At 34.7% G+C, this 24,859-nt stretch overlaps 1 protein-coding gene and 1 non-coding gene across 3 annotated transcripts in view; one reads left to right on the top strand and one right to left on the bottom strand.

Annotated features, from left to right (window-relative positions):
* Fur1 (Furin 1) overlaps window positions 1–24,859 on the bottom strand; it is a 199,573-nt gene that overhangs the window by 125,140 nt on the left and 49,574 nt on the right. For both annotated transcript variants that reach the window (XM_064679654.1, XM_064679653.1), the window contains exon 2: window positions 4,483–4,567. The gene's annotated coding sequence lies outside the window, so the exon portion shown is untranslated. The remainder of the gene's footprint in view (window positions 1–4,482; window positions 4,568–24,859) is intronic.
* Window positions 20,871–20,941, top strand: TRNAG-GCC (transfer RNA glycine (anticodon GCC)). Its single transcript has one exon. It is a non-coding gene; the product is annotated as a tRNA-Gly (tRNA).

Raw genomic sequence — 24,859 nt, 5'->3', positions numbered from 1 at the left:
AATTTAACAAGACTATTATATTTATGAATCCCAAGAGTATGGATCACATTTTAACCCATTTGTTTTTAAATCGATTTTTTTTTTAATTTTGTTATATTTAACTCAATCTTAATTCATCTAGCAAATATATTTCGAGATTCATTTGATAGATACAAGCTCATGCTTTCATTTCCACTTTCAGATACAACTTCCTCTTTGCTTACTTTATGTGTTGGCAATTCACATACTTTTCATTTTCAATTGCCCTTTTTCTAAATCCTAAAATCTTTTAAGGGCTCATTTCCATAACGCACGGTGGACACTGCCACTGCGCCTTAGAGCTATATATTTGGGAAAATTATTGGACTGCCCTGTAAAGGATTTCCATTACAAACATCAACCTGGGACAGTTTTGAGCACACGTTAGCCATTTTCAGGTGCCCATCTTGTCGAAAATATATATTGATAAGCCGCTTGTGCCCCAGTTGGCCAAATTCAAGGCAAACTAACCGACCAATCACCGCCCAGATACAGAGGCGCAACCCAGCCAACAAATTCTAGTTGCCTGCTGCCAACATTTTTGGCTATTTTACCTAACCGGGTAACGTGGCCGGGGCCAAAACCAACAAAATATGTGGCCAATTATAGGAAAAACAGACGTTTTTACGTGCAGTTTGTTTTTGGTGCTGCTTTCCGCTTTCCTCTTCATGCTATTTTCGGAGCTAATTTATGACTAGAAATGCCTGTGGGCTCTATTTTGGGTCTAGCCTTATTGTGGTTCTGTTTAATCATATGCCATTAGTCAGTTGCGATACGCTTACCCGGAGTCGGGTTTGGTTATTCGATATATTTAAAGCACATTTAACCTTGGCAATGTAAATTATTTAAAACTTACTCCATAGTGCAGCGGAAAAATAATATCATCCATTCCGCACGCAAACATTTAAAATTAAACTCTTGAGAGAAGGGAGACATTTATCTATCCATTATTCCACTTGCAATTAATCATTCGCGGAATCTATAAATATTTAAGATACTAAATATTTAACAGATTGCGCTCCTTATATTATTTTATTAAATATATATATATAAGAGAAACTGTGTGCGCCATTTAGAAGACCTTAAATAAAAGCACATGTGATTTAAATTATGTTTGGTTTTATTTATTGTACCCTAAGCACATTAAAAATGGGTAAAAAAGGGTAAAATGTTTTTGTGAAAATGTATCTAAAATGCAGAAGTAACCATTTCCGGCCCCATTAAGTAAATATGTTCCCAATCTTGACAAAAAGCTGAGTCGACCTGGCCACGTCTGTCTGTCTGTCCATACGTATGCGGAAACGCAAAAGGTAGAGAATCTTAATTCAAAATATATATTAATTCGAATGTATTTAATAATCGTTTCCTTAATATTGTTATATATCAATTTTAGAAGAATTTTTTTTAAGCATAACTCATATGTAATAATAGCTAGAGACTCCAAGTCCTATAGAATTAATATAATATGCTTAAAATTAAGAATATTTCACTTTCCAAATAGGAAAAAAATAATAATTTTTAAGATCATAGAGTGGGGATAAGGGAAGAAGAATCGTATCTTTTACTCGGGCACTTAATTTAATTTTATTTATTTAATATTGCAATTTTTTGATTTAATAAAATAATAATCACATATCACAGAATATTCAATACAACCTTTTAAAGGACTTCATGAGCTTATCGAAAACAGACTTCAATGTTTTTGTCATTTTTTTTATACCCTGAACCCATTAAAAATGGGTAAAAAACAGGGTATAATGTATTTATGCAAATGTTAGTAACAGGCAGAAGGAAGCATCTCCGACCCCATAAAGTATATATATTCTTGATCAGCATCAATAGCCCAGTCGATCAAGCCATGTCCGTCTGTCTGTCCATCCGTCCGTATGTATAAACGCAAGGATCTCAGAACCTATAGGAGCTAGAGACTTGAAATTTTACCTGTAAGTCCTCCTAGTCCCCGTGCAGATCGAGTTTGATCATTTGCCCCGTTTCCAAGTAATCGATAAAAATCGATATAGTAATCCTGTTTGTTAAGCAATTTCGACAAATAATATGTGCTAGAGTCACCAAACTTGTAGCTTCAAGAATAGTATATATATATATATCAAGTATCTTTCATTTTATACCTATCGCCTGTTGGAAGAAGAGGGTTCAGTGTATCCCCTAGTCGGGAGCTCCCACTAGAACCTCTTACTTGTTTTTATTTCAAAAGCTATTTTACTAGCGAAAATCTACGTAACAAAGCACACATTTATATAACTCATATTAAAATAAAAAATACTTCGCGAATCAGTTGGCATAATTGAATCCTTCCAAATTTATTGGTACTCTGATATGTGAAAACGCAAGGCAATAGATTTTATTTATTAATGTGTCAGATGGGATTTACGCATATCTGGCAGACAGCGTTGGGTTTTAAAAACAAAAATATATACAAAATCTGCCTCGTGCGTGTCGCTAAAAAGGAAAATCCCTAAGCGGCAAATACTATTAGAGTACCATCATGATGGAGATCCGTTGCTAACAACGACAGAAGCAGCGGAGAGTTAGTGACTATGATATACCCTATAATGTGATGTGTTCTTTAAAATAAATCACGTTAAAACAAAATCAGGATGTTCTATCATAACATATGATATGAAATATGATATCCTTGACAAATAAGATCTGAAATATAAATTATTTACTAGCATCATGAGAAAAATACTATGTTTCTATATATGAATGCGCCAATCTTAGGGTTATATCTCTTTTATAGTATTTGTTATTCCCTTGTATACAGCTTGGCAGAAGTGAAGAAATAGGTTAGTTTAAATTCGACCGGTATGTACATATATTTATGTTTAAGTCAAAGTATTTATTTATATTACAGGGTGAGAGCACACAGAGAAAAACAATGCCGCTGCCAACACTGGCAGAACGACAAAAACTTAAAATCGCATTTTCATGTTTTTTGCCAAACCAACGGGATACTCAGGGGGGAGGGGGCATATATATAGGCAGTCAGACAGACAGGACAGGCCAACAAAAAAAATAGAAACAAAATGTCAAATGTTGTCGCTGGATGTCGCTGTTGGTTTCTTGGCCATCTTGTCAACGCCGTCGTTGTTATTGTTGTTATTGTTGTTGTGGAAGGCAAATATTTGTGCAGTATAATAAAGTATATATACATACATAAGCGAAATAAATTGTTGGAAAAAGAAATTTATTTGATATTGAAGCTGCTCGGCAGAGGCAGCCGACAGCAGACATACGGGGTCAAAAGTTGGACTTTGCAAAAGCCTTATATACATCAACTATTTTGATGATGTGTTTATCAACTGTCAAAAGCTGACAATAAGCCAAATGGATATCTAGGCTGGCCAACAAAAACACCAACAAAAAATATAGTGGCACAGTATTTGCATTTTTATGCAAATATCTAGCACAAATAAGTTGATGGAATCCGTGCCCCCGACCCTGGCTACTCCAATAAAGAAAAGTCCTTGGCGCAAAAAATGTACATAGTATGCATAATGAAATGGTTTTCTAAGGGCTGAAGCGATAAAGTCACTTTACATTTCTCATTTCACTCATTTCATCTCATTTTTCATTCACAACAATATATATTTTGGGCTTGATTTGACTACGGTTGACAGATATAATAAGAGCCTGACGGAATAAATGCAAATCAACCTCCAAAAAAAAATTGTCGCAATTTATACAAAAACCAAAAAGATGCCTAATAATAAAAGGTTCGATTGATACTGTTATAATATAAGGTTTAATACCTACTTAGAAATAAAAAATAAATTTAAAAATAATATTTCAGATCCCGTAAATGCAATCAACAAATTTAGTTTATATAAAATAAATAAATTTAAATGTCATATCAATTTGCAGGACGAACCACGACCTTAATTACTTTTCTATGCAACAATGGATTTTCATTTTTCTAGCCAAACTTCTGTAATTTTCAATGGTTGTAGACAAACATGAATGGTAACATAAATTCACGTGAAAAGTTTCAACATTTTTAAAATAATATTTGCATTTATAAATGAAATTAGTTTTATTTGCTGAGTAAATATAAAGGGTACATATTTTATAAAATTACTTATCACAATAAAAGTGTGTTTTTGAATTGACAAACATTTGGCAGTTTTGGGGGACTCCGAGATTTAACTCCTTTGATTTAATTCCTCTAGTTGTATCAATTTTCAATAAGAATTGATGTCAAATGATTAATTTACTAACAATTTATCTGACTCATAAACTGTTTACTAACAGCTTAAAGGCATCAACTACCAAAAAGGATTCGAACGAACAGTTTTACAAATCATTTGGCAAATAATTGATCCTTTAAAAATTCATTTATAGTCCAGCTCTGGCTATATCTAAACACGCTTCTATATATATTTATTTGCTGTTTATGTGTTGGCTAACGCCAAAAAGTATGCTAGAGCATAAATTAACACTTACATTTTATGTGAGCCCAAGACAGAAAACGAAAACAGAAAACTTTGCAGACTTGAGAAACCAGCTGCCAGACGCCCAACTGCCTTGACTGTAAAGATAAGAAACATGGTAAATAAGTGAGTTTATATAGAGTAAAGGCCATATATATGTACACTAAACAAGTAAAAGATACACAGAGAGCAAAGCAAGGCACTCAATTAGTTTTATTTGCAGTGTTAGTTGCGCCCAAAGGCGCCAAACTGGCAATTGAGTGCCGTCCGCCATGTCCCAAAAAGTTAATGTTTATTTTCATTTGTGATCTGCCAAATATTCAAGATAGTTTAAGGGAAAATAACGCACACATTTCATAGGATTCATTCAATTATTTTTTTTTTTTTTGGCTTGTACTAAACAATCATGGGTGCTGTCCCAAGTCGTTTAAGCACTTCATTTCTGTGTCGATTTTGTGGGCGGCACATCAAAAACTCCATTGCTGTTACTTATGCCTCTACTAAAACAAATCACAAAACTAAGAGGCTCTAGTCGAGAGCTCCCGACTAAGGAATACCCTGAACCCTCTTTTTTCAACACCAAATGCAGCTAGTAATAAAAATAAATTGAGAAAAAAAATAGTTCTGTCGGTAGGGTTCGAACTCGCAACAGACCACACTACTTGCCGCCGCCTCTGCGCAGCAGCCACATTTATAATTGAGTCTCAACCAGAAAAAACGAATTAAGTAGCGGGGTGGTGGTGATAGCTAAAAAATAAAAGATACTTGATATATATATATACTATTCTAGAAGCTTCATGTCAAGTTTGTTGCTCTTATTATAAACCAAAATTGCTATAAAAAAAAAGAATAAAAAAAAATAGGATTTCGATATAGATTTTTATCGGGGCAAGTTATCGAATATCGGAAAGCTCCAGCTCTTATAGGTTCAGAGATCCCTGCGTTCATACACACGGACAGAGGCACCGACGGCCGGACAGACAGACGGGCATGGCTAGATCGACTCGGCTTGTGATGCTGATCAAGAATATATATACGTTCAGGGGTCGGAGATGCTTCCTTCTGCCTGTTACATAAATTTACCCATTTTCAATGGGTTCAGGGTATAAAATAAAAAAAAAAGTAACATTTCTCAGGGAAATGCAAAACGTGATAGAGCCTAAATGCGAACGAGTTATACCTAAACAGGGCTTAAAGCTACAAAGTTCGGCTCAAAAGCCGTTACACTCAATAGTTGGCAGCCGCTTAGAATTTAAATGCCAACCTAACCAACGACAAGCTAGATAATGCTCAAATACAAAATACCCTATACATTAGATAGGTCCTGCACAAAAAAAACAACTTTTTATGCCCTTTCAGAGGGTATTATAATTTTGTCGTGAAATGTATGACGCACCAACTCATATATATGCAAAATCCTATCAACATCGGACCACTATATCATATAGCTCCCATAGGAACGATCGGTCGAAAATAAAGTTGTTGTATGGACTTTTTGAGAATATACAAACATTCTATAGCACAATAAGATCTACTGTTGAAAATTTCATCAAGATCGGTCTAGAAACATAGAAGTTATTAAAGAAAACGTGATTTGGCTGGCCACGAGTTTGGGGCAGCAAGCGCAATTTCATGCGCGTCTTTATTGAATTCTATGAACAGTATTGCAATTGCGATTGTATTGTTTTCTGTTCTGCTATTTGAATCCGTTTTTTCTCATTGCGAGTCAATAATTTGTGAGGCTGTTAAGTAGAGGCGGCCGTTTGGGGTCTTCTTAGATATGCTTCTTAGATATGGGCAAAGCACTATGAGCATTATGAAAAGGTTGGGTCTGCAAGGGTATTAAATCTTCGGCGTGACGAAGATAGCCCTTCTTTCTCGTTTTGCTTTAATTTTGGTTTTAATGTGTATAAAAGAGAAAAGAAAATATCAACCCCTTCCTACTGCCAACTAATACACACCCTTTCAAATCTTTTTCTTGAGTATAGGGAATACAAAAAAATATTCAAGCAACCACGTCGAAACCACGGAAAACCAAAAATTGCACAAGTTTTGCGGTGAACGGTTTTATCTGCAGCGTGGAAAATCCTTTACTTGGCTAAAAAGGTGTTGCCCGCAACCGGAACGCGACAGACGAACGCCAAAAGCACCACAGACAGACCCACAGTCCATGGAACCGCCACAAAAAACCCAACCACAGCCCAAGCAACCCTCCCAACCAGCTCAAGCCTGGCGCATTGTTGACTCGCCTTCTTGAGAGGGGGTTGGATGGGCGCTAGGGGCTGCTTGCTCGCGGTTATGTGTGTCAAGTGGACGCCGCTTGGGTGCACCCAGCCAGGGCATTCTGTTCCAACGTGGCTCGAGCTGCTCCCGTGTCTGTCCGATCTGCCTTTCTGTCTGCCGTGTCATTCATTTGACTCGTCTTGTGGCAGGTCAAAAGCAAATCGCTAAAGTTTACGCCGGTGCGTGGTTAAGTCCTTGGCGTTGCTTTTGAATAAACACAGCCACAGCAGCAACAGCAGCAGTAGGAGCAGGAGGTCATGTTTTGAATATGATTTAATTACTGCTAATTGCTGCCCTATACTAATTAGTTCCAACTTCTTCATTCTATTATCGCTAGCATTACGAGCTCTTCCTTTTCTTCATCCTGCTGTTGTTATTGTCGAGCAAATGCAAATGAAATTGGGTGTGAATTGAATAGCTAATGAGCATTGCTTTTGGCCCAGTTCCACTGATTGACATATTTAAAACAAAGTTGTCTATTGCACACGATTTCTCTTTGAAAGCTTTTAGTTGCAAGTCAGTTGAATTAATTGGAAACATAAAGGATGCCTAGTTACATAATAAGCTTAAATATACGTGAACTTCTATATGTCAAGAGAAGATGTTAGTGCAATTGGCGTACATATGGAATCCAAAGTAGAGCAAAGTGAGGTTTATATGAACCTACATATCAAACATACCCCAGCTCTTGGATCGGTAGACTCAAACATGCACAACGCAATTAGTCTTATTAGAGTTTCGAAATTGTGGCTTGCAATATGTAAAGCGTTAAATTAACTAGAGCAAGATGTTACATTGGAGAACCCACACACAACATTGGCAAAGTCGAACTTTTGTGGTTACTGAGTTCAGAGAGACGATAGATGATGGATAGATGAACCTTTAAGTAAAACTATGCTTTGCGGTTTGTCTGCTATATTGTTAAAAAAAAGTAAGGGTAAGTTAGAAAAATATGTTTATTGGCTTGTAAAATACAGCTTTAATATACGTTGAATTTTATATTAACGTCGTTTCAAGCGCACTTTTGTGACGTAACATTTTGAACACTCGATACACTGTGATTATCAGGAGCGTGTTTACTGCTTAACACCTCCGCAATACAACTAATTCCGGTATTCACATAGAACACGCCATAAACCTTATCAGAACCCAACTGGCCCTGGTCAATAAATCATTTCTTTTCGGCTAAGCGCAAAATAACGATGAAAATAACTATATTAAATACATGGAGGAGACATTAACCAGAACGGATGACACACGATGAAATGAAGATTTGGCCAGAGTGATAAAGAGTGAAAACTAATAGAAATGGCAGCAACAACAACATTTTATGACAGAACACGTGGAAAACAATAAATCTCCATTAAGTTGAGCTCCTTTCATTAACGGGTTTTAGACACAACAACAATTTATGCACATATAAATAGATATTCATGCATATGCATAGTGCAGACATGTACGTAAAATCCACATATGACAAGTTGACACTAATACACACTCTCTCACACTCTCTCGCACGCTAATACACACTCTCTCGCACGCCCCGGACACGCTGTCAACGCTTCATGCACCTGTCGTAAAAATATTTGCGCAAAATATTTTAAGCCGCATTTTGACAAAGGACTTGCCCCAAAACTAGTGCAAAGCCTCAACAGAGGTGGGTATGGGGCTGCTTGGGTACAGGCCAACCCCAGCTTTCTGTCCACAGGACATCGCTGTGCAAATATGACAGGCATTGTTATTTTGGGCCATGGACCGAGCTTATCTACAGCAACTTTCGCCTCTGCATGTTGTCTAAACAAATAAGCGTAGCTTTTTCCCCTATAATGGATTATGCAACAAATGGAGCCACAAAATTGTACGAAATATCGAAATTGTGCGGTTGACTTTCTGTGATCCGTAATATTAATGTGCCAAATTCAATAATTGTTGGAAAATATTTATTGAGTTCTTTGCAAATGAAATTTATTTGGTTTAAATATTGTTGGATAGATTATATTTAAACCAACTAAAAACTGTTTAACTGGCAATCCAAATATTTAAAACTAAGTTAATGTGATTTTGTCATATTTATGCAGCTTCCGTAATTTGGACCTCCATGGTCACTTTAATTAAATAATTTGCACGCAGCCAGTGAGTGTGTAGAATTACAGTCAGCTGTTCTGCTGTGCTCATAATTTGTAATACATAATTTCGAATTTAATTTATTGAAACATTTTGGTGGCTAAATGTAAATTCCTGTGATTACTTGATTCTTCGAACATTTTACTACCCTGTTTAAACATACTTCAATTTTTTCTATTAATTTCTTACGCTGTATGGTACTTAAGCTGCACCTAGTTATCCTCCATGATTATATTATTTTAAACAATTTTGCACCTTTTATTTAGCTGAACATCTATTGATAGTAAATTCGTGTAATTTACAGTGTTTAAGTTTGCTTAGTTTGATTATATTATAGACTGTTAGCCCAGCTAGGACCTGTTAATAATTCAAACCGTTCCAGGAATCCCGGTTTATGCAGAGCAACTGCCTTCAATCAAAATCTCACACACACTTCGCAATTGACAAACCAATTGACAAGTCACTTAATTGTGGCATTAACCGCAAAACATGTTGGCCTTAAAATGCATGGGGGAGCAAGTGAGCATTGCAGTTGGGGGCAACAAGGGTTGGGGATTTAGGGTTAAGGGTTGTAAAATGCAAGCCACCCCAAAAAAAGCCCCAGGCACTTACCGCATTCCCACACAGACTTGCAGATTAGGGCAACAGCTTTCAGCAGGAAAATTTGTTGTTTTTCTATTTTTGGTTGCAACCGCAAATAGCAATCACGAGAGGCACGAATATTCATCTTGAGGGTTGACGAAGAACTAAATTGGCTGTGGCTCTTAATTATACATATGATTGACAAACAATTGAATTAGGCTTTGGCCCAGGCCTACACAATTTTAAGCCAAGCACAGCCACTGTTGGGCGCCACTTAATGCCGTTCGGCCCACATGCATTCGAATGCAATTTAAACTGTAATTACCCAAAGGGGTAGCTCAGTGTATATTTTAGGGGCTTGTGGCTAGAAGAAGGAGAGTTTGTGTTGTGCTTTGGTAATTGCTTCACACATTTCCACATCTATGCTAATTTGCCAGACAGGATGAGATTTTTGGCATTGTCCTCCAGTTTGACAATGGAAAATCTTTTCGTGTTCGTGAAAGGGTTGGGTGAGCAGTTATTTGGGAGCTTATGTCCTGTGCATTGTGTAACTGCGTTGAAAATGTTCACCACGCATTATTTTCATATGTCTGTCTGTCATTGGGAATGAATCTGCGGCTGTTGTGTGCGCCATTTCAGTGCGGGGTGGGCGGAATGGTCTCCTCTGGTCTTGTCTGTTGTGGCTTTTATGCGAAATTGCTTTTTTCGGCATTCAGTTTCGCCAGTTTATTGTGTGTGACACACGCACACACGTATATACTCACACATACACAACAATTATTGTGTTTTGTTTGCCAGAGGGAGGTCTGTATTATGGCTGTAACCTCATCCACAGCCTGCTGTAACTCCATTTTGACCAAACATAATCGCCTAAACAGAGAGATGAAGTTTCACATTTTGTTGCTTATCCTATTTACACAGACTTAATAAAGCAGCAACTAAAATTGCATGAGATTGGTTGCAAATGGTCTTCGGTTTTCCGATAGGAATCTTATTCACATCTACATTCTTACATTCTTCGGAAAATTCTGAATGCTTCCGTATAAAAAAGAATAGGCCATAGAATTCGTATATATTTAATAATTTTGCATTGTGCAACTTAAATACATAAATTACGTCAAACTGAATTGTTGTGGACATTAAGGATAAAAAATGAAAATAATAAAAAATATAATTCCTACTTATTAAATTTTGATTATCAATGGCAAAGTGTATTGACATGGATGTCCAATATTTACCTGGTAATTTTTAACTATATTCATAGTTAGTAGGTAGGGCACCAAAAACCTTTACTACAGTATAGCCTATTCACTTTTGAATCATTTTATATTCTAACCTCCACATTTTAATTAAAATTCCGTTTTGTGACAATAGAAATCAAATAAATACTTATTTGCAAAATTTTAGCTTTAATTGGTGCCAACAATAAATTCATTCGAGCTGTCGATTTATTGGCAAGTCAAGTCAAGTTAATTATAGTAATTAAATTTGAAAAAGAGACTCAACACTATTTGACAGGTGACAGAAAGTAAAATGGCAAAATTCAGTCAAATATACTAGAGAAAGAGATAATTAAACACCGGACCAGTTCAGCATGCAGTTGCATTTGATACATCATCATGGCATAGGTCAAAAGAAATAGAGAGCAATGGAGCTGACTGATGTAAAAGTGGAGGCTGGATGAAGAACTGTGCAAAGTGCATAAATCCAATTGAATTGCAGGCATCAAAGGCAAAAATGAAATGAAAATCAGGCACATTGCAAAAAAAAACCTGGTGCACAAGAGCGTCTGTTGGCCGCATTTACCACATGCCAGATCTCAAACACCCTACACTCTACACCCTACACCCTACTACAGTTGCCTGGGGGAGGCTGCCTCGCAAGCCCAGCTGTTATGCATATGCCGCTCTGAATTGAACTGCCCTGGTGAATGTGACCAAAGTAAAGCAGGTCATATGGAAATCTCTCTCATTCGCTCGCTTCTACTATTTCCAATTTCTTTAGCATGGTTTCATCTATTCGAATCTATTTTGATGCTATTCCCCAGTTTCTTGTTTTTCAGCATCTTCTGAAAATTCCAACAGTTTGATTTTTCTGCGTTTGCATCAAATGCAAATGCTATTAAGTCATTTGTGGGCTCGCATATGGCATATTCTAATCTTGTTGATTTTTAAACAGCTCATTAATTTTTTCCAGACAACGGCATTTAGATTTTGAATTACACTTTCAGAACGTAAGACTACAGTACACGTAGACATATCAATTTTATTTCCTGAGTCCAATACTTATCTTTCAATAAAAGCAATATTCCTATAATAATAAGAGTTACTTATAAAATACTAGCGGATATAGCCCGGCCTTGCCCGTGGCACTTGTGTTATAAAATCAATGTTTTCAAAAAGCTTTGAAAATGATTTTGAAACTGATCGGACGGGAATCAAACAACTTTTATGCAAATCAGACAAAACTTAAAATTCGCCAAAAAAAAAAAATAAAATTTGAAATGAATTTTCCACCGAAGGAGTTTAGATTTTGCGAAAAATGTGAAACACGTCTCAAATTATTTTTCTTATAGATCTTTGGAAATAAATTTGAACACAAAAAAATGTCATCCACCAAATCTTCGACCCCCATATGCACCAAGGAAGGATGGATTTTTCAAAAAGTGTGAAACACCCCTTAAATGAATTTGAACATAGATCTTTGAAAATGAGTTTGGGGCCGATCGGATGACAAACAAAAAACTTTCATACAACCGTTATCCGCCAATTTACCACTGTTGCGGGTGGAATTTCCCAAATCGCTGAAATACGTATTCATTAAGTTCTTATGTGGAGCTTTGAAAATAAGTTTAAAGCAAATCAGACACAACTTAAAACATCGCCCAAAAAACCTTTAAGTCGCATTCCCCCCGAAGAAGTTTGAATTCTGCGAAAAGTGTGAAACACCTCCCAACTGATTTTTCTTATAGATCTCTGGAAATTAATTTGAGCGCGAAACGTCAGCCACCAAATCTTTGACCTCCATTTCCCCAAAGGAGGAATGGATTTTCATAAAAGTGTGAAACACCCCTCAAACGAATTTGAAGAAAGATCAAATAAGTTTGAGGACGATCGGATGGTAAACAAAAAAAGTTACATACAAACGTTTTTCGCGATTTTTCCACACTTGCGGGTGGAATTTCCCGAACCCGGTCTTAACGTGCACCTACATCACATAAGGTCACTACAGTGAAAATTTCAGCTTCCTAGCTCTTACGGTTTGGGCTGTGCGTTGATCACCAATCAGTCAGTCAGTCAGGACAAACAGTTTTTCGTTAACTAGTACTTATAATACTAATGCAGTAAGATCTGGCAAATGTAATTGCCATCAAAACCTACAAGACAAATGTTCTTTTATAGGTCAAAATGTAAACGCAGAAGCCAACTCGCTAGACTAAAGCTATGGCAATATATATAAATAGCTACTTCAGACACACAAGCCACATCTCAAAGAGATACCGACATCAAATATATGTATACTGTAGGTATATATATATATATATGGATATATATTTATAATGTGCCGCAACTTCAAAAGACCGCAAAGCTACTCGAGTAGCTGATGCATCTTTAATAGTTGCCACGAGGCCGCTATGATATATGTATTTCCAAAATTTTGTTTCTTTCAAGTTACACAATTCAATTGAGACAGACAGGGCTGACCTTTCAGCATGGTCATATATATATATATATATATATAAAGTTACAAGACACATACATAAATATGTCTACGTCTCTGCACAAGGCACTTTAGAGTTTCAGAGTCTCGGAGTCTTGAGCTATCTACGGTTTCATTTGCATGTTCATTGACATTGAAATGCGTTTCACGGTCCGTTCACTTCTTCAGTCATTGAATTGTTTGTCTGCGCTTCAAGCGCATCAAATTAAGTTGAAATTGAAAGAAATAAAAACTACATAGCCAAAAATATATAAAAATAACAACTAGCAAACTATTTCAGCACTTCGATTGCCAAAAAATGAATTGCTCAAACACTTTTGCGTGGTATTATTTATTAGAGCTTCCAATTGAATATAAAGTTAAAAACACCTCTCTATTATATTTATTATGTCTACAAGACTATCAACTTTTCGGCATCTCAACTGCTTTGGGACTTGCTCAAAAATAAATGTAGCGTAATATTATTAGTTATTATGATGCGGAAGTTGGTTAAACGAAAATTATTTGGTTAAAAATGTTGCCTCAAATATATAAACATATATATATTTTTATATACTATATGTAGAGGGTATTGTAATTTTGCCATGACACGGAGACGTCTCCGACCCCATAAGGTATATATTCTAGATCAGCATTAACAGCTGAGTTGATATAGTCATGTCCATCTGTCCGTCTGTATGTTCCTCTGTGAACTAGTCTCTCAGTTTTAAGAATATCGTCTTGAAAAATACGTGCTTCCTGTCTTCCTGTTGCAGGCAGTGCATGTTGGAACCGGCCGTATCTGACCACTATATTATATAGCTGCCATAGGAACGATCAGTCGAAAATATAGTACGTGTACGAACAATTTATTTGTCTTTCAACAAACTCGGCATTTTTAAGTTTTAAATCTTATCAACATTGGACCACTAGATGATATAGCTGCCATTGAAGCGATCGGTCGAATGTAGGTTCTTAAAAGGCAAAATATTATGTTTTCCAATATATTTTCATCAAACTCAGCATTTACAAGCTATTCGTATATAGCCACGAGCATATTAACACCTAAGAAAAAAATCTGCAAACAAATTTAATTTAGCTTCAATTTTAAGATTACTATTCAAATTTTTCGCTTCATGTTGAATTCATATTCTGTATTTACATGACAGCTACATTGGGGAAAACAACAAATATTACTTAATTGTTTTATAAAACTTTAAATCACTTTTGAAACATACCATACATTTATTATTGCTATATTTTAATCGCATTGATATTACATTAATGCAAAGTTTTTTATCCGGCCTCATATGAAAACGGAATTTTAAATTACTGAATTGGGTCAATGAAGCGGAAATGTCCATGTCTGCCTAGCAAAAAAATAAAATAAAACCTTAAAACACCTTTTTTCTTAAAACTTAACTCAATAAAAGTTTTTTCATATTATTACTGTTTTCTGTATGCATTTTTGCTGAGCTTTAACCTCTTTATTTAATGAGTTGGACTGGGTACTTTCACGACTTTCATTGTAAAATTAAGTTGGAAGCACTAATTGCACTTGTTTCCTTAATCAGCAATTTTTATTATTCTTTAGATTTATTTTCTGTTTACTTTGCCTTGAACCTTGTCTTATATAAAAACAATAACAACTTGCATGAGAATGTGCAAAAAATCGGATCTATGACTTTATAGCTAAACCGACTGAATCTAGCGTCCGTATGCAACTGAGTACCTCAAAAACTCTCTAATACCCACTGAGGAATATATATAAAACAACTAAAATTCTAAAAATCTTGATAATCAATTGCATTTAATGAGAGTGTCAATGGAAACGATAGAAGCCAACCCACTGTGCTTTCAGGTCATGTAACCGTGCAAAGGCCATAGTCAAATACTATATATAATTATAGTCAATAAACACATGACAAGCTAATTGCAGTTTGCAATTTGCAAGCCCTACAAATTATATGCAGCAGCTGTTGCAATAGTTTAAAGCTTTTACTTAGTTCAAATATAATATATATTCACTTTATCAGTCAGTTTGCCCACGTTTATCAAAGCATTTTATCGTCTTGTAGTAAAAATAAAATTCTATTTAATAGCTTTGCTCAGCTAAAAGATAAACTAATAGGGAAAATTTTAATAGATTGTGGCTGCTCTTCATCATCAACTATATAATCTTCTGTATATTTTTATTTATTTAAGACTGTTGGCCATTCACCTGAACTTGTATACACTTTTTTTTAAGTCCCAAGCTCTAGATACTCGTTAATTTTAAAAAGTAAAGTTTGACAACCTTGAAAAAAAGGTTGATAAATAAATATTATCAATTTCATTTCATATTCAATCAAATATTTTCCTTATGTATCCTCTCCCATGATATCTTTAAAAATCTAAATTGAATTTACCATTCAACAATTTATAAACATTTTCAGAAACTTTAAACCATATGATAGTATAAAAAAAATTTCAAAATGCTCAGTATTTCAATTTCCAGATCCAGACGATTAAGAATCATGAAACATTTTGATGTGCTACCAACACCTAATTTCAAGAGTAACATCATTATAACCACACTCCTAAGGTGGATAAACTTTGCGGGTTCAAATGAAGGCTGTAATCAGTTCAATTAACAAATCTACGAGCTGAGGTAAAAGATGAAAAATATATGAAAATACACACACAGCGCCGTTGACCAAACGCTAATGAAAAGCACGAATTAGGAAGGCGTTGATCTGGCTCTCAGATACACAGACTAAGTGCCAGGCGCAAAAGTATCTCACAGATATACACTGAAAAGAGCCAATCAGCTTACGAAATAATTTTTCAATTTACGCACAAATGGCATGCTAATGAGGCATATTAATAGCCAGATTTGTGGCATAATTCCCAAAACAGCGTGACAAATTTAGAGCACACTAATAAAGAGCTGGAGCAGCCTGGGGATATGATAGGGAGTTGGCAGCTGGGGCTGCTGGGAGGGAATTCATAAAAACTGGAGCAAAATAATTTACAGGTGTGACAGCGCTCAATTACAGTTATGTGCACTCGATTGAATGCTAATCGAAACTGTATTTCTCATCTATTTTACATACCCTTGCAGAGGTTCTTTTAATTTTCTCACAAACTGTGTAAAGCAGTGAAGCAAACATCAGAAAGAAAGAAAAACTATATCTATTTTAGATTACTATGTATCTGCTTTGAAGCTTTCTTAATAAAACTTAACTTTGATATGTCTATAGTATACAGATACAAAGGTATATTTGCATCAACTTCTTTAGAACACGCTATCATATAGCTGACTTGAACTATGGGTATAAAACAGAGTTATTCTATAAAAACTTTTTGTTTTGCATTAAATCTTGATCAATTGATAAGAAAACTAAGTTTTTTATGCTCCCACCAAACGTTCATGCTTTAAACAGAATAATAATACTATATTAATATACTATTAAAAAGGGTGGAAGAAGAACATAAGGGTATTTGATCATCGACACTCCAACAAGAATTTACCCCATCATTTCATCTGTTAAAATATGTGAGGGGACACGAGATTTTTGTTTGGAATTACCGCGGGGAAATTATCACAATGTAGCTAAGTAGTTTTGAGCGTGACTGCAGCCTGGTACTCAGAATCACATTCGCTCACATATATATAGTTAAATATATGTATATAGTCTATACAAATTACAGTTACGGCGTTTTTATCGTCGAACAGACGACGGCTCGACTGTGATTCAGTTTCAATAACAATGAGTAAGTCAATAAACCCATTTCCTATGTTATTCTCAAGTACTCGTGCCCTTATATACATAAGTCGATTCACAAATATTTTGCATGCTCGTGCGAACTGACCGCATTTGATAAGTTGCTATTTTTGTTTATAAGCATGTACGTTAATGTTCAATAACACAGTAATACAGTTAAAAACAAAAAAATATTAGAAATTAAACAACAGATACACTTGCTTACATAATTTTTAAAAACTTGGTGCATTCATCAAATTGAAAATTATAAATATTTGTACAATCAATTTTAAAAATGGTCATGATTTAAAAATTCTGTTATTAAATATACTTTATTTTTGTATTACTCAACAGATGTTTACCAAACCGAGAATGAGATGTCCATGTAGAAGCAGATGTTCCTTCTCTTATATGACATAATTTTCTATTTCCGAATTATTTAATTAATTTCTCTAATTTTATTCAAAAAGTGAACTTTGGTTTTTTGTGTTCAAGTTTTCCTAGAACACTTTAAGCCAAATCCTTCTTTTTACTTATTCCTTTACCTTTAATCCTACTTATCCCTGACTTTAAGCTCATAATTCTCTTTTGTTTGTTCCGTTTTCTTTCCGTTGTAAGTGTTTGACTGCTCCGAAGGCTACACCCCGACGACCTACCCACGAGGCGTATTACTTAAGAATGTAAAAAACATCATTATAAATAACATCACTGTAAATACTACATAAGTTACATTATAGTAATTATAAACCAATTTTAATTATTCGCTTGGTAGAGATCAGAAGGCACTGATCAATTCCAGCGCAAAATAAACGGAAGAAATATTGAAAAAAAAAAGTGTTTGACTGCAACTTTGGCATTTGCTGTTTTGCTTTCATATTTCCCCATTTGTCATTTCACCTTTCAGCATAATTTTCATACCTTTTAAATTACCAATTCCCTGTCTTTGATCCCCATTCAATAAAGCTTACCTAAAAAGAAATGTGTTAAAATTAATTATTACATGATTAATTAATCTCGAAATTCTTTAAAATATGCCAATAACACGTGAAAATATTCATATGTCAATCAAAAAAGCTTGACATACATATGAGTTTTTTTTTAACAATTAAAATACATACCCATTATGTTTGAAATGAAAGGAATTTATTGTGTTTAAATAATACTCAAAGTCAAAAGTTTACATTTATTGAATTCCAGTTAAGAGATAATAATCCATAAAAAAATTACACTGAAAAGCACGTATAATAAATGTGGCTTGTGGCCAGAGACACTTAGTAGGGGCTCTTAATGGCATGCGTTCGCTCAACTATTTACTGTCAAGTGGTGCAGAGAAGTCGAGTGGTGTGCCTTGCACCACCAGGCAGACAACGTTTGTACATTCATTGAATTAAACAGAGTCGAAACTACAAAGGCAAATGAGAGCCGGCAGACGCAATTGAATCTCATGGAACATAGTTAAGCTTGAGTAGAAATTGGAATAAATGTATGCATAACTCGACTTCGATATACCTGTAGTTAAAAAAATAAATAACCAGAAGCTACTATCCGATTCTCAATCAAAGCATGTTCTATTATTATATAATTATAATAATTTTCTTTATTTCAAAAACTTTTAAATAATATAATAATAAACGTGCAGATAGGGTGAGAAATAATCAGATTCAAATGATTACAAACTTTTTGAACAATAATGATCCTAAAACTAATTAAAGATAAGAGGTCCATAGATTTTAAGTATTTTAATCAACACGCCGTGGCATTGGGTATTAATCAAATAAACGAACTTGAATCTGTAGATTAAGAAAAATGAACTCTCTTCAAGAATATACTCTCTACTTACTTCTGTTTTTCCATACATGCTCTATTTCTCTATAACTTGATATTCATCTTGCCACTAAACCTAATCCCGTAATAAAATCAACTTAATGACTGAACCAAATATACCCGTTGCTGGCACATTCGGTAAGGGTATAAATATGAATTACATTCATATTGCGGCACACATAGAGATGTAACAGGCACTCAGTGAAATAATCAAGAACTCCGAATCCATATATTCGTATAAATGCTTTCATAATCCTAAGAACCATAAAATCTAAAAAACATTAACATTACTTTAAGAACTTTTTTTTGGTTAAGTTCTTTAATGTATTCAAGTATGCAAATTCTTAAAATATGTTCTTCATTCTAATGTATTTTACATTTAATCCAAGCATTTTGTCTTACAAGAGAAAGCTTAGCACAAGAAATCAGGGACAATAATTCCTGGTAGGTCTGGAGGGAGCAGGGATATCCCAAATAAAAAAGAATCTTTGTCGCCCACAATGAAGCTATGTAGGAAGACAGCACCGAGGATTATGATGAAGAATCTTGCTGGAGAACAGCACGGTCTGAATTCATGCCAGCATTTTTCTCTCAGTGTACAGATTTGATTTCAGCTTCGTTTCATTTTTGGTGGCTGATGCATTTGGAAATCTTGTTGATGGCTTTAGACTAATTTCAATTAGCTAGAGTGAAGAGGGGTGCTAGTGGGGGTTATATATATATACATATATATATATATATATATATATATTCTGTTAAGTCTGCCAACGAATGTTAATTACGCACTTGACTTAACAGGCCATCTCATTATAAAAACAGCAACAACAACTTTTAGCTTGTTGTTGTGCTACTTACTATTAACGTTTTGGTCTATTTGGCCAAAAAGGTTCAACGATATGTTTGGCCGACATAATTATGCATATTTGAGGCACAATTCAAGTAGATTTTCTTGTGTCGCCAATGTGCAACAGGCCTGTTTGCCATCAAAGGGCCATACTACAAGAGAAAAAAAAAAACATTCATTTTAGCGAAAAAGCCGCTAACTGCTGACTTTTTGGAGAGGATCGGGTTGTGGGCCCGCCCACTTTCCGCTTTCTTTTACACTTTGTACTCATTTACATTTAAATTAAATTCCTTAGCTTAATTTATTTCACGTTTTATTTTGTTTCTATTCTTTTTTTGTATATTATTTTGTTTGCTTGTAATTTAATTTGTTTTCTTCCTGTTATCCTGCACTACGTTAACTACTTTGTTTTGTTTCTTCATGTGTTTCTATCTCTGTTTTTGTCCTTATCACGATTCATGTTGTTGAGATTTTGTTTCTCTTTTATTGTGCAACTTCTGTGGATGCTATTTTAAAAATTGCTCTAATTATATTTTTTATTGTTTTGTAATAATAGAAAATAAAATTTAAATTGCAAAACGCATGCAAAATACTGAAAAGAACATAATACATTTTATAATCTTTTGTATAATTGATAGATAGCCCACGACCTTCAATTGTGTAATATAATAAGTTTTACTCATTAAATCTATAAAATAATGAAATACAAAAAAATATATGTATAAGTATTATATAAACATTCAATTTAATTATTTTTGATTTAATAGAAATATACTAAACAAATAGTTGTTTAGCATATTCCTGACGTATTATTCAACAAGTTCACAATAGAACAATCTAATAAGTAATTGTTTGCTGTAAATAAAAGTGAATCACAAAATTATTGGGATGTGGAAATACTTACAGTTATAATCAATGAAGAATATATAACAAGAAAAAAACAATACTTATTATTCAATTTCACTTCACACGCTTATAACCCACACAAAGGCCAATAATACCTTATCAATTAACTGCCAGTTTCTAGGTTTATTTTAAGTTCAAATACATATATTTTTATATAATTACTTTTTATTTGCGAGAGCCTGTATATGCCTATAGCTGACAATTTGTTGTCTTATCGTGCCTGTATATGAATATGAACAAACCAAGCAGTTCGCGCTTAATACGACCTTCACAAGTAAAATCAGCAGCTAATACTTATTTATAGACTAGTTTAATCTCTTCAAATATCTTGAAAATAGGCCGAAGAAAGTTGAGCGCCTTATGTTTATAGTAAATGTAAATTTAATGAACATAGCATCGGTGGTTCAGTGGTAGAATGCTCGCCTGCCACGCGGGCGGCCCGGGTTCGATTCCCGGCCGATGCAATATGATTTTTTACATTTTCGTGGATCAGTAAAACCAATAAAATATTTTACATTTTTCTTTTATTTATTTTATAAAATGATATTCTTGTTATTTGTGTCAATGTTCTTTATTGAAATAATACTTTCAGGTTCCTCTACAAATTGGATTATTCAAAACAAAAACTTGTATTTCCAGAAATAAATTATTCATTTTTGTGGTTATTCCTATGAATACATATGTTCGACGTACACCAGATTTGCTACCAATCGATTTACAAAATTCCCACCCATCCCATTTGAATGCACATCGCAACTTCATTTGACAAATAATGCTAAATATTACAGCTGCACGTTTTATATAGTCGGCTAAAATGTGCGCAAGATTTAAAAAATAAATTAAATAAGAACATTACACATTTTACAATTCATAGAGATAAGAACATTTCGCATTTTGCACACCATTAAAATCATAAGCCGAAACATATTTTGGCAAATTCAACCGCAGGCGGAAAGGGCTTACAAGGTGGGAGGTGGGGTGAAAAACTTTTTAGGCAAATAAGGTTTTCACAAAATACGTATAAAATATGTAATTTTATTGTGGTTTCGCCAAAAAAGGCCCTCAAAACAAAAAGCAGACATGCATAGAAGTTGATCCCATTGAAATCTGTTAAAGAGTTTATTACACAGTTCTAATTTGCGGCCGTGTTAAGCTGGCAAACAGACAAAAATAAAAACATTTGAAAATTTATTTGAAACGAGTTAAGAATCTAAAAAGATGGATGTGTGTATGCAACTCAGTAGCAATAAAGGCAAAAATAAACTACAAATGAGTTCACAGCCGCCCAATACCCTGTAAATGATTTTTTGGTATAATTTTGCGAGTTCAAAATCGGTCCATAGCAAAAATCCTTTAACTCTAGCTTATAAATTGTGCGGTTATGAAGTTTTCTGATAAGTCAGAACGGGAAAAATAGTTATATTTTTTCTTTTAAAATTGATTTAAATTATGTAGTTAACTTGTTTAAGGTGTTCAATCGTTCAGGCAAATAGGCTGCCACTTTGCGAAGCGAAGGTGAAATTATGGAGTCTAGTGAGTGCTTCTCGTTATTGTTATTTTTGCTATCGCTGGCTTATCACTGGATACACTGTAATTGCTTTTGGTCTGCTGACTCGACCAAAACTGTGGCAACATGTTACGCTGCCCCAGACAGGCCCACAGACAACAGAAAATTGAACTCCAACCCCGTAGAGAGCCCTAAGCGATAACCAGTTATGAATTCTAACGCATGTGGGAATTTTTATACTGTTGCAGCCCCCGCAAAACAAAAACATAAAAATTCCTAAGGGAAAAATTAATTTTACGTTGTCAACAATATATTTGCATACACCGAAACTGAAACCGAAAGACAACGTAACTACAGGAATACAAAGGTTTAAGAGGGGGTATGAATGTGTATCTGTTTTTTCAGACCCATGTAAGGGGTTGTAACTTTTAATTAGAAACTCTTGCTGGAGTCAGTCCCTAGGCGCTGTCGCTCACCCTTGGCCAGGTTTAGCTCTTCGTTTTGTTAATTTGCCTAATCGTTATTTATGTTGATGTTTTGTGGTCATTATATCATTTAAACTGATAGTTTAATGCCATAAACAAGTGTCTGGTGAGTCAATTGAGTGCTCTACAAGTTTTCAGTGTGTCGCCAAAGGTGACGATGAAAAGTTTTACAAACTACAAGAGTTTAGCTCACAATAAACGCATGCAATTGTATACAATCTAGGTGAGTGGCTAGTAAATTGACATAAGGCGCCAAGCTGGAGGAGGGATCGTATTTTATGGTATTTTTAGAATTTAAATGTATAAATGTGAAAATATATAAACTTTAAAAAGGGGTTTCAGTTGTTTACTAATTAGATTGCGATTTTTGCAGGTCAATTCAAAGAAAAATTTTAAATATTTGCATTAAAATACCAATCTTGACTTCTGAAATATGCGATTTATATATAACTTTATAGCAAGAGTGTGCTGCCAGTGATAATAATTATATGAAAATGGGAGCTAGCGGCACAAAATTAAATACAAATTTGCGCTCTCAAGTGCATGTAAAACGTTTGGGACTGTGCTACAAGGAAGAATTGTAAAATAGCAACGAAAAAAACAATTACGGCTGTCAAATCAGAATTTACAAAGGATTTGGGAAAGGAAGCATCATAAAACAAAAAATATTATCAAAATATGCCAAAAATATTTCAAACTGCCGAGCAGGACCCATACATATGCTAAAAATTTGAAGGGGTTCACTTTGCATTTGTCCATAAATCTTAAAGTGCATTAAACTAAGCCACAAAAACTAACCCAAAAAGTATCGTACATACCAATCAAAATGCTAGCTATCAACTTCCGTGTATAACACAAAAAAAAGTATTGAAAAAAGAAAAACTTGGTTGTTGAAAAATAAAAATCTTGTGGCGCACGGCCCTGACCATAAAGTGGACTATGAATTTCACTGCAGCCGTCGCCGCAGCAGCCGCGACAACGACTAACAATTTTCAGCACACATTGCCACAAACTGTTGCAGCCCGTTGGCTAGCTCTGTCGTCCCAGCCTTTAGGATTGGCGCTTTAATTACGAAACTTTTGTCGGGAGAGTTGCATATTCGCAGCACGAAAGAACTCTGCAAAGGATACACAGAGCAGAAGGTCTACAGGCAGAATGACCAAAATAGTCAGCACAAGTTTTATCGTCCCTTTGTCGATGCGTTTATTTAAGCTTCGATGCTTTTTAGCGCTCATTTTTTTTGGATAAAAATTGAATTAAAATATTTTTTTTTTGGAGCTGGGCAGCTAGGCACATCAAACAATCATTAGCATCAAGTGCAGACGAGGAAGTTTTCGCAATTTTTGGCACTGGATTAAAAGGATGGGCAGAATGGGACACTTGAGAGGAGCAAAGAATATAAATAAATAAATAAGCATGACGAGCAGATTCTCTTTTTGAGTGTTTAATGCCGATTATCTGATGCTAATCGTATCGAATGTGTGTCACATTCGTAAAAGTTTTTCTCGCATAGCCGATATGCTTATATATTAAGGCTAGCAACTACTATAGATTTGAGTTGTAATGCATACAGATTCGGTTTATTTCTCGATTTCTTTTTAATTGTCTTCAATCCGAAAACCTATTCCTGGCTGGGAAGGATACACAATTTTTTTGCAAGATTTTTATTGACATTGTGTATCCCTCATAAAAAAATCAACATATCTAGAAGTCGACTTTAATATAGGGTATACAGCTTGTCCAGCGCTGCAGACAAAAAATGTTTTTTTTTTAAACTGTACAAAATTGATTGCCCGCTGGTCACATAGCTCTCCAGCTTAAAGCTTTTGTCACATTTTCCTTTTCGTTTTCAACAACTTTAATGAAGCACTCTTAATTAATCTTAAGCTTTAGCTGCACTTTGAAATGGGTTTTTCTAATGCGCTTGGAGTCTAAGGCAAACGGACTTTTCGTTAAATTTTTTGGGGTTTCTGGCCAATTTAATAATTGATATAAATGGTTATTTATAGAAAAAAAAGCAATATTTTCTTGGGTAGCTTATTTGGGTTCTTATAATATATATTATTATTTTGTAAATTAACTTTCTCCCAAGAACTAGCATTTCCTGACCCGCCTTTGTCCGGATGCGTTTTGATTAGACCATTAAAATGTTTACCACGCATTCAATCGCGCAGATCCCCGACCCACCGACCCACCAATCCCGTATATCTATATCATTATTTTTCAATTAACACAGGTTTAATGTAATGTTTTATACACTGTACATATAAATAGATGAAATTGCCTGTCGTCGACGAGGTAGAATAAATAATGTTTAAAATGCAAATGTTACCGAAATTGCCTGTGCAATGCGCGCCAACTTTAAATATATGCATATCAGCTTCATTCAC

This window comes from Drosophila montana, unplaced genomic scaffold (genome assembly GCF_035044405.1).
Source record: "Drosophila montana isolate Dmon_TW-CO22-7 unplaced genomic scaffold, ASM3504440v1 contig_203_1, whole genome shotgun sequence".
Lineage (NCBI taxonomy): Eukaryota > Metazoa > Arthropoda > Insecta > Diptera > Drosophilidae > Drosophila > Drosophila montana.
Note: the sequence above shows the minus strand (reverse complement) of the source record. Positions and strands in the feature narration are given on the sequence as shown.